Source organism: Sorex fumeus, unplaced genomic scaffold, assembly GCF_029834395.1.
Source record: "Sorex fumeus unplaced genomic scaffold, SorFum_2.1 ptg000010l, whole genome shotgun sequence".
In the NCBI taxonomy this organism is placed as follows: Eukaryota; Metazoa; Chordata; class Mammalia; order Eulipotyphla; family Soricidae; genus Sorex; species Sorex fumeus.
Window position 1 is genome coordinate 32,799,490 of NW_026606067.1, and position 10,511 is coordinate 32,810,000.

At 36.3% G+C, this 10,511-nt stretch overlaps 1 protein-coding gene across 4 annotated transcripts in view; it reads right to left on the reverse strand.

The window, feature by feature from the left end:
- The window catches only part of MECOM (MDS1 and EVI1 complex locus), a 633,666-nt gene that overhangs the window by 399,213 nt on the left and 223,942 nt on the right, over positions 1-10,511 (reverse strand). The window lies entirely within an intron of this gene.

The following is a 10,511-nucleotide window of genomic DNA, read 5'->3' on the forward strand; positions in this document are numbered from 1 at the left end:
TCTGCTACTTATGTTTATCTTTATTATCTCTGCTTTCCTATTCTCACTATAAGAACAAATTAGAATTGTATTTAGTGAGGAGGAGTGGAAAAAGTTCTCTGGAAACTGAAGGATAATTGTATGATTTTTTTAAATCTACTGATACTAATGGCTATACATGTCACTTAAATAGTGTCTTTACTCCCACATCGATTTATTATATTTAGGCAGCAATTTTCCTCTATCCACAGCTATCCCATTGCAGATTAATATGAAAAACAGTAGCTCTACTAGTACTCATAATCATTATTATTAAATTATCTATCAAGAGAACAAAATATTCAATTCTGGTAATAATTTTCATTGCACATTAAACAGTAACTTTAAAAAGTGCTCATAGTTTTCTTTGGCCTTCCAAAGACATTTGACTCCAAGTTCTATGTGGATAAAGCTAGGGTAGTACTAATATGTATTTCCTAACATTACTATAAAGGTTAAATGAATCATTATGTGTAAAGTGCTCAAAGAAATGGCTGCACATAGTAAGCTCTCTATAAGTGTTTTTCTATAAATAAAATAAAAAGCTTAAAGACAATCATTGATTAGATTCCATTTGTACAATGCCAGAAAAATAACCAGCACTTTGCTTGTCTTAGATTATCATCAAAATGTGATCTCTCTCATTTTACACTGATTTCTTCTGTGTGTGTTGACATCCATTTTAGCATAATGACATCATTTCATTTCACTTTGGCCGCAGCTGTTAACAGTGCTATTGAACACTTGGCTTAAATTAATTTATCTTTCACATATTAATATAGCTTTCTTACTGTAGAGAAATCCTCAAGATGACTAACCAATTTTCATTCTAGAAAATTCAGTCTTAGAGGTAAGTGATCATTTCTAAGACTGCCCACTAAAATTACAAACTCAATTACAGTTTATCCGACATCCTAAATATATTCTAGTAGAATCTATTTTGGTTTTTCTGGGTTTGAACTCATAAATTCTGAATAAAATTTTTATCCTTTCAAAAGTAAATAATTTAGGAATCAGGATGCCATCCTGGCATTAAATCTCATATCTGGGCCAGAGAGACAGAGCAATGCTTTGCCCTGCATGAGGTTGACTGGGTTTGACCCCTGAGCACTGCACAAGTCTCCTTAAGCACCACAAGCAGTGATCCCTGAGCACAAAGCCAGTAGTAAGCCCTGAGCGGTGCCAACAGTGCCTCCTCAAAAAAAATTAATAAATAAATTTGAAAAATCTTATCTATATGCCAAATTATATCTAAAACATTTGTACCCCTTTGAACATACAGTTCAAAGTAACTATTTTCAGTCATTTGAGTACCTGAACACAGCCTTTAAAGATAACCAGGTATAAGACAGAAAAAGAATGGAATCCCTGAGCCATCCATTGTTATTTGTAGATTAACAAATAACCTTCAAAAGCCCTAACACTTGGTCTGCATTTGCCAAATGGGCTTTCAGTAGAAAAACATGATTATTGAGATTGGTAGTTAGAAACTGTCCTTCTCGAAGAAGCCTTGGCATACACACCTTTGACCCTTGACTGGGGTGCTCCCGCGTTGCCCGTGATGATGACTCCCAGTGAAGGCTCGGTGCTGTGCTTGACTGCATTTCTATCTGAGTGCCAACAGCAAGATAAATGAAAGACTGGTTCACTGGAGTACTGGTGGTTTGGGGGCTATTGATTTTTGGTCCATTCTCTTTAAAAGTGAGATCTAAAAAGTTGACAGAGGGTCATTAATTTCATCATATACTTGTCGTCTCATCCATAACCAATCCAGGGCTTGAGTGTGCTTGTCACTCTGTGTTTGCACTTTATTTGTTTAGGGTTTTCTTGGTGATCCACATTTTTTCCCTTTCACTTCAGCAACTTCGAATAAATATGACAAAAGGTATGCCAATTTGTGGCTTTTTCTTGAAAATGACTGGGTGATAGGAAAATTATAGATACAGATATAAAAAGACACTCGGGTAGTGGGAAACAATTAAAGTGTTCACAAAAGTTTTTGCCAGCTGCCTTCTAGCCTCTCTTTTAAAAAGAAAAACATAAAATTTATCAATCCTAATTACTCAATTAGACCTGACTGAATAAACACTTAAATAAGTGAACTGGTAATGTTGTTTTAATGCAATATTAAAATCAAAGCTGACAACATTTTTTTAAAAAAATAACTCATGAGTTCTTAACAAACACTGTTGAAATGTATAAAATAATTGATGGTAATGACCGTTAATTGAATTTCCTTGGTTATAACTTCTGAATAGGTCTATCAATCTCAAGAAACACCAAACTCAGTTTTAAGATGTCATGAAAACATCCTACTGCTGTGATTTTATTGTGTTGTGATGGCGGGTTTATTTTTTGTTTGTTTTTTAACAGGGTAAGGAGAGTTTGGCAGCCTCCATAATTATTATTGAAATAACCATCAAATAAAATCTTTAAGCCTGGCTGAATATTCAATGAGCTGTGTAAATCTGGAGCACACAAAACAATAGCACAGGGTCAGAGTAGAATTCCAGGGAAATAAGCAGGGATTTTAAGATAATTCTATCACAGTCATCCAAGACAGTGATGTCCTACTTGACTTGGAACAAAGTTGATTCTATGCCTCTTTGTTTTGAAGCCTAACGCAAGGCTTCAAATGAGGAAAGCAAAAGAAAATATGATTAAGTTCATGGCCAAGGCAAGGAAATCCAGTATTAACAATATCACAACCTGCCAGTAAATCTCAATTTTATAGGTGAAGAAATACATTTCTACTTTAAAGTGTGTTTTTATATACCCTTGAGTGCCCAACTAGTTCAACTACCAAGGGAGCTCTACATGATTTAGAAGTTAATCCTTCAAATGGCTAACAATTGAATGCCTCAGCTGTTTGTAGTTTCCTACTGCGAGCTAATTTCATTTTTGTTTCATATGTTTGGTGGTGAGCTTTCATTGTTCGCTGACACTGAGGTTGTAAGTCTAGTTAATTTAGTTAAAATGAGTTTGAAAATGTTTACAGTTTTCAAGCAGCTATAGCCAGACCTGGGAGAACATAGAGTGCACACCCTATGAAGAAATCCAATGGGGAAGTAAACTCAGATGTATCAGTTCAGAGTCAACATTTAACATCAAGGAGTAGGGATACAAAGAAGTGGGTTCATTGGAGTTCTGAAATGTTTCATGCTTTGCATTATCTTCAAATCTGAGCATGGCTTTTTCTGAACTTTTTCTTTTCTTTTTTTTTTTTTTTTTTGCTTTTTGGGTCACACCTGGCGATGCACAGGGCTTATTCCTGGCTCATGCACTCAGAAATTACTTCTGGCAGTGCTCAGGAAACCATATGAGATGCTCGGAATTGAACCTGAGTCCTCTGCATGTAAGGCAAATCTCTACCTGCTGTGCTACTACTGCCCCAGCCCCACAACTAATTTTTTATTTTATTCCAACTTTTTTTTCCTTCAAAGTCATTGCTGAAAATGAACTAATGAACAAAGCCAACTGTTTTCATATGACTCTTACTGGCTAGCTCCCTGGATTGGTTTTACATACTCTAACTCCGTTCACTATCCCAAAACTCCCACACTTCTCCTTTAAGGCACAAATTTACTTCTTTTTTTTTTTTAATGAATCACCGTGAGATACAGTTACAGACTTACAAAGTTTTGTGATTACACTCTAGTCATATAGTGATAGAGTACCCATCCCTCCACCAGTGCCAATTCTCCTCCACCAATATTCCCAGTATCCCTTCTGCTACCCCCATCCCCCAGTCTCTGGGCAGGTGCATTCCCTTATATTCTCTCTCCTTTTGGGTGTTTTGGTTTGCAATGCAGATAGTAAGTGGCTATCCTGTTTGGTCCATAGTCTACTTTCAGCACACAGCTCCCATCCCAAGCAAGCCCTCCAAGGGTTATTTACTTAGTGGTTCCTTCTCTATCCCAGTTGCCTTTTTCCCCAGCGTGTGAGGCCAGTTTCCAAGTCGTGGAGCAATCCTAAAGGCCCTTATCTTTAATATCCTTGGGTTTTAGTCTCCCGTTAAATTTACTTTATATTCCACAAATGAATACAGTCGTTCTATGTAAATTTTGGTACATATACACAATGGAATACTATGCAGCTGTTAGAGAAGATGAAATCATGAAATTTGCATATAAGTATATCAACAAATTTACTTCTTATGCACTGATTTCTATATTTTTTATGTATTATCTCACTACTTCAACAGAAGTATCACTTGTTTAAGGCATCTTTTTTAGTTCTTTAAACCTCACTCTCTCTTCTGGGCACAACCACCGACTTACTAGTTTATAGCAAGAAAAAATAATTTAATGAACAACGGGATGACAGTGAAATTTAATTAAATAATGAAATATGAAATTTATTTTAAAAACTTCTGACTTTCCCAGTAGAATGCAACTTCTTTATAGCCTAGGAAGACAATCACACTTTGCACTTGCCTAAGCTCCAGGGTCTGTTTTAGTATAAATTTAAAGTTTTATAAAATTAATAAATTTACTATAAAATTAGTTATATCACCTGAAAAATGTTTTGTTTATCAATGTAATGTTTCAGCAAAAATAAAATGATATTAGAAGTATGTGGAAAGTATTTTATAAGCAACCAAAAGTTATAGGTATTGTTAATGTATAAGGATAGGAGAATTTTTATGTCTGATCCTAACAAAATGAAGTATTTTAAAGCATTTTTAAACATGTCAATTTATGGCTACTTTGACCTTTCCTGCAAAAATACCCAACAATAGCCTGGGAATAATCCTACTGTATCCTCTCCTATCTCCCTGCCTCTTAAGTAAACTGCCACCAAGGAATCTGCTTATTCATACCACTATAATTCTATTTTTTTATCATTTTGGTCAATCTTTTAATTCACTGGTGCACTCAATAGTTATCAAAATAAAATTTCTTCTTGAAAAAGGCCACGCTCTGCTTGTAGAAATTTACATTGTAGTAGTGGAAATGGACACGGGAATAAAATAGACCAGTAGGATGACAGCCGATGAGTCAAAGAGAACCTTCTGGATAATAAAGATTCCAATTGGATCAAAAAGAAAAAGCACTGATCTCAATTACCAGATCTCATTCTGACAGAAATCTGATATTAATCAAAAGCGTTAGGAATATAAATAAATAAATAAATAACCTCTTGGTAATGACTTCCTGGAGGAGATTGGGAATGAGCTAATAAATCTGACAGAAATAACGTGGTTCTCCAGGTAAAGGTGGAGTGTTGGCAGCAAAATAAGCAGGATTAAGAAGACAGTAATGTTTGAAATAGCAAAACTTTCAGACTTGATGAGAAGATCAATAGAGAGTCTTTACTTCCAACAGATTATTATTCTAGCAGTGTTCAGGAACATAACTCTGAATAGTAGTTTTAACAACCAAAACCAGAATTTCCCAATGAAATCAACTTAAGTGACTTAAAATCAAAATTTTCACACGAATATACCTATCTTAGTATCAGCTGAATGGAGCTGCTTTTGGAAAAACTATTCTCCACAATAATTTTCTGTCTGAAAAATCGATCATGTGGAAGTATGAAAAATGTACATTTCAATACTCAAATACATCTTTTTCTTTTCCTACAAAAAGCCCTCCTCCTTTTCTCCTCTTTAGCAATGCTCCTTTGCATTCATAAACTCCCTTTTCACAGAGATACACATTTTTTCTAATAAGTCATTAATTTTTGAGTTTGATAAATATGAAATAGACAAAGTAGGTAATTTTTCACACTTAGAAATATTTCTCCATTATATTTGACTCCTTTTCTTGCAGAGCTGAAAAGAGATTACTATAATTTACTTTTCCATTAATTGGCTTCACAGATTTCCATAGGATATGGTACCAAATAAAGTCCCAGAAAACATCCATAGCACTCACTTCCCCTGACCAAGCCACTGTGGTCATCATACATTAACCTCTAGCAGCAAACCTTTCTAAGAAAAATGCTGAATTGTACTCTTCTTCAAAGGCCACAAAAAGGACATTTCCCTTACATTTAAAAATAAAATCATCATAAGCCAATCGCATGCACCGACAATGTAAGTTTATATGTTATTATATCACTTGTGAAATCATTTTATTTTTCACAAGTTGGGAGTTGGAAAAACCCTAACTTATTGCAGAGTTCCTTTACTTAGAAGGTGGATATTTGATTAGTTAGGTAAGTCACAAAAGATGCATCTCTTCTTCAAGAGAGGAAGAACAGGGAGGACTTTTTTTTTTTTATTTCCTGAAATCCCAGGAGACCATATTTAAACTCAAAAATCTAGGAATCTCTTACTTTAACATTAACAATATGTACAAAGATTTGGATTTAGCTTTATGGGAGGGAGGAATAAGAGGATTCCTAGTGACAATGAAGCCATACTCAGATCACTGGAGAGTCTTGTCACCTGCAACTAATTTATTCCTTTAAAACACCGTCCTTCCTGTTGAAGCTCACTGATGGCAAAAAAAAAAAAAAAAAAGCTACAGCCACAGTTCCTGCTGTGAAGGAAGAGAATGGAGCATAGTTGTGAAAGGAAGGAGCCATTTGTGATGCAGGTGACCTCTATCCAGAGTTTCTTCTACTCCCCTCAGAGAGTTAAGGTGTCCTGAGTCACAGTTCATAATGTTCAAGTCTAGTAGTCACAAATGAAGTCGCAAAGTTACCAGTGAAGTGTGAATTATTCTTTGAATCCTAAAACCCTTATTGTGAGAACCTAAATTATGAGGAATATGGTGTCTCTACCATCCAAGAAAGTAAATATCACAGTCCATTCACTAGGAACTTAGAACAGATTTGAAAATGCCTATCTAAAGATTTACAAATCAATTCAACTAGCTAAAATAATGAGCCTGCATCAATTTTACCATTACTAACAATTTTTAAACTCTCTTCAATTACATTTTTGTTTCATGTTTTCTCCTCAGAAAAATAATAGGTTCCTGTTTTAAATATTAGACTCCTATTCTGTCAAACTTATACCAGGAGAAGTATTCAACATATAGTAAATATACATTATACATATACAGTAAATATACATTTAAACAAAGTGGATATTCCATTTAATTGAGTAATGAAGAGTGCTGATAATACCAAATAAATGTTTTCAGGAGCGTTACGGGCTTCTGAGGGCTTAGCAATAGTACAATGGGTAAGGGGTACTTGTCTTATACACAGTAAACCTGGATCTGATCCCCAGCATCCCATATGGTCCCCTTCGCACCACCAGCAGTAACTCCTGAGTACAGAGCCAGGAGTAGCCCCTGAGTATTGCTGAGTGTGAACCCAAAACCAAAAAAAAAAAAAGTTATGAGGTCCATTGTACGATAACATTGTTTTGTCTTTCCTGCATAACCTCAGGTAGTTTAGGTTTATTGGGTTGCTCTCATCACAGTGCTCCCATTCCTCTGTGTTTATTTGTAACTCCTTTCTTTGTGTTCTGTTGACTCGTAAATATTGTTTTTCTCTTCTCCCCAATTCCTTTGCATAGTTTATTCAGAGAAAAGTCCTTTTTGTATGGACACAAGAAGACAGTATATGCTATGCTTTTGTAATGTGACTCTCAATGATATTTTCCCCCTGGGCATATGTTCTCTCATCTAAGTCTCAACTGCCCTTACTTCCTAGCAGTCCCAAAAGCAGGGTCCCAATGAGGGACTGGATGGAACCAGGGCAAGAGGTAAGCTATGTGCCACCCTGGCATCGAGATGGGCCTTGCCAAAGTGCCGAATGCTTAACTACAAGTTAAGAGCTTGGTCATGGACAAATACTGTCATGATCCAAAAAGTAATAAGTAGATTTAGACCCTGCTAGGGTTAAGAAAGATTAATCTGGCTTGAGCGCTATAGTCTGAGTCTGTGGTAAGATATTCCCAAGAGAGCTGCCCTACAGGCCTCAATGTATCTCTTACTGTGTCCATACAAAAATAACTAGTATTCAGATGTTGATAAAGTTATTGGACTGAGGAAAGGAGAAAAACACCTTAAAAGGTATGTTGCCCTTGGGCAGTCAGGAAGGGCCTTGGAATACCCTTAGGTGGTGTTTCCACCCTTGAGCCTGGCAGTCAGGAAGGGCTTTCTTATGTTGATTTGGCTACCTAATTTGGTATAGTGTGCTGGGGAGTTGGAGAGGTGAGAGTTGGATGTGGGAGAAAGAGCAGGGTTGCATGATGGAGTGCCCAGAGACTAGCAAGAGGGACAGAAAGAGAAGGATGTAGAAGAATTCAGCCGCGTGGAGAGAGAGAGAGAGAGAGAGAGAGAGAGAGAGAGAGAGAGAGAGAGAGAGAGAGAGAGAGAGAGAAGAGAGAGAACCCAGGCTGCAGAGAGATGAGCGGGAGAGACCGGAGGAGACAGGAATGAGGGGCAGTGTGAGACTAGAATGGGAGGCTCAGAGAGACTAGGACAGGAGCATAGGGAGAATGAAATAAACAGCAATTGATCCATCAACTGGCGTGGCCCTTGTTTCCTCCACTGTCTGCCCCATGGCCTGGGATGCCCCAGGTGAGCAAGCGGCCCGGCCCAGCCAAACCTGGGGGGCTAGGGGAAGAGCTGCCAGGGCCTCTCCCTGGCCGCCCCCTGGAGATTTTATAGAGTCTATGACATATCCAGGAATCCAACAGGGAAGTCAGATTATCTCAAGTGAATGATAATCTTTCTTAAATTTCTAAATCCCAATAACACTATCCAGTTTAATTATTCTCCTTTTTTTTAATGCCCAAATCACTTCAATCCCCCTTTCATTTCTTCTGTTTCCTCTCCACAAATTTTCCCATTTCTATTAATACAGTTTTTTGTTTATAGGTTTTCATAACTATTCATTCCAGTTAAATCCTCTTTCATAATGCACTTGTATTTGTCCTTGGTTTCAACAATATTTTCTGCCAATGTATTAAGCTCCTTCAGTTTATGATTTTCCATGACCTAGACTTTCTAGTGACTAAAATGAAAAACAAGAAAATTCTTCAGTGGCTGAACAGGGGAGGGTTCTAACTGCTTTTCTCTCCCCATCTTCATGAGATTGGGTCTTTCAGTTGTGCCCATCTTTGTATAATAAAGCAATAATACTCCAACCTTCATGTCTATTTTATTAAACTGCTGTGTTTATATGGAATCTGACTTTTTCATTCAACAATAATTCTTGGTCAGTTGAATACGTTGCCAGTGGTAATGACTTTTAGAAAATATGTCCCATTTTCTAGTGTTTTAGTCAAAATAGTTACAGTACCCCAATTTTATGTTCTCCGGTAGTTATGAATTCAAGTATCAATACAAATATACAGCAGCCATATATATGTGTATATATATAAATATCAACTTTTAAAAACATTTAATCTGTGACATTTAAATGTTTAACATTTAAACAAAGGGAAGGGCTTTTTAGAAAACAAGAGTGTTCTAAAAAGTGAGATGCATGGCAACACTTTCAAGCCTAGACAAAAAGCAGAACAACTTTGGAAGCTTTTTAAGAAATTCAGAATCCTGAGTTCTATCTTAGATATACAAAGAGTATTGTCTGGAATTTGTAATCTTGAAACATCCCTGGTTATTAAATGACCAACTCATCTGAAAATTGCTGATTGATCTGATCCTCAATCTAATCCACAGACAAAACATAAGAACAGATAGATAAGGTTAGAGGTTACTGAAAACAAGAGAAAACAGAGACCATTTCATTAAATGTTTGAAAGCTGGAAATTCTTCATCACTATTATGAGAACACTGCCCTGTCCCTAGCTTTCTTTTGTCCTACAACTTAAGCAAAGGAAACAATGTGCCTGGACACTCAGAAACTACTAGTTTTGGGTTGAAAACAAGAAAACCAAGTATAGCTGCGGAAAAAAGAAAAGGAGTAAATGGCAATTTTTTAAGGTATTTAATTGAATCTAAAGGGAGATTCCAGAGAGGGCAGTCCAGCATCTCTCCTCTCTGTTCCGAAGAGCACAACTCAGTGTGACAGGCCGGGTCAGTAGCTGAGATGGAAGTGGGCCAGGTCTGAGAACGCTGATGAACATGTCAAACAATTCACTTAGTCACCAAATGCCCCCTCTCATTCATGAGATGAATTTCTTTTGTAGAGGCATATGGAAGGGAATGATTTAAATGGATCTTTGTATAAAGATCTATATCATGAATAATTTGAAAACAATCACCCTGGAAAGACAACTGTCTAAAATCAGTTTCAAGAAGAAAAACAAACAAAACCTCCAGGACTATTTTTGGTATCTTGTAAACATTGATTTCTTGAGTCCAACTTAACCCTTCCATATGAGAAAAAGTACTTACCCAAATGCTTTTAAAGGCTTCCTTTTTCTAATTTACAGGTCATTAATATAGATACATGTCAGTCAGAATGGTACTATACCACTTGTGTTAATGAGACATTTATTTCAACACACTAATTTTGATCAATAAACTAGATCATAATGTCACATATATAGATTATTAAATATAAAGTAACTCATTTTTATGTAAACTGAAAAATGTTTCAGATGAAACGTTGGTCTTAAA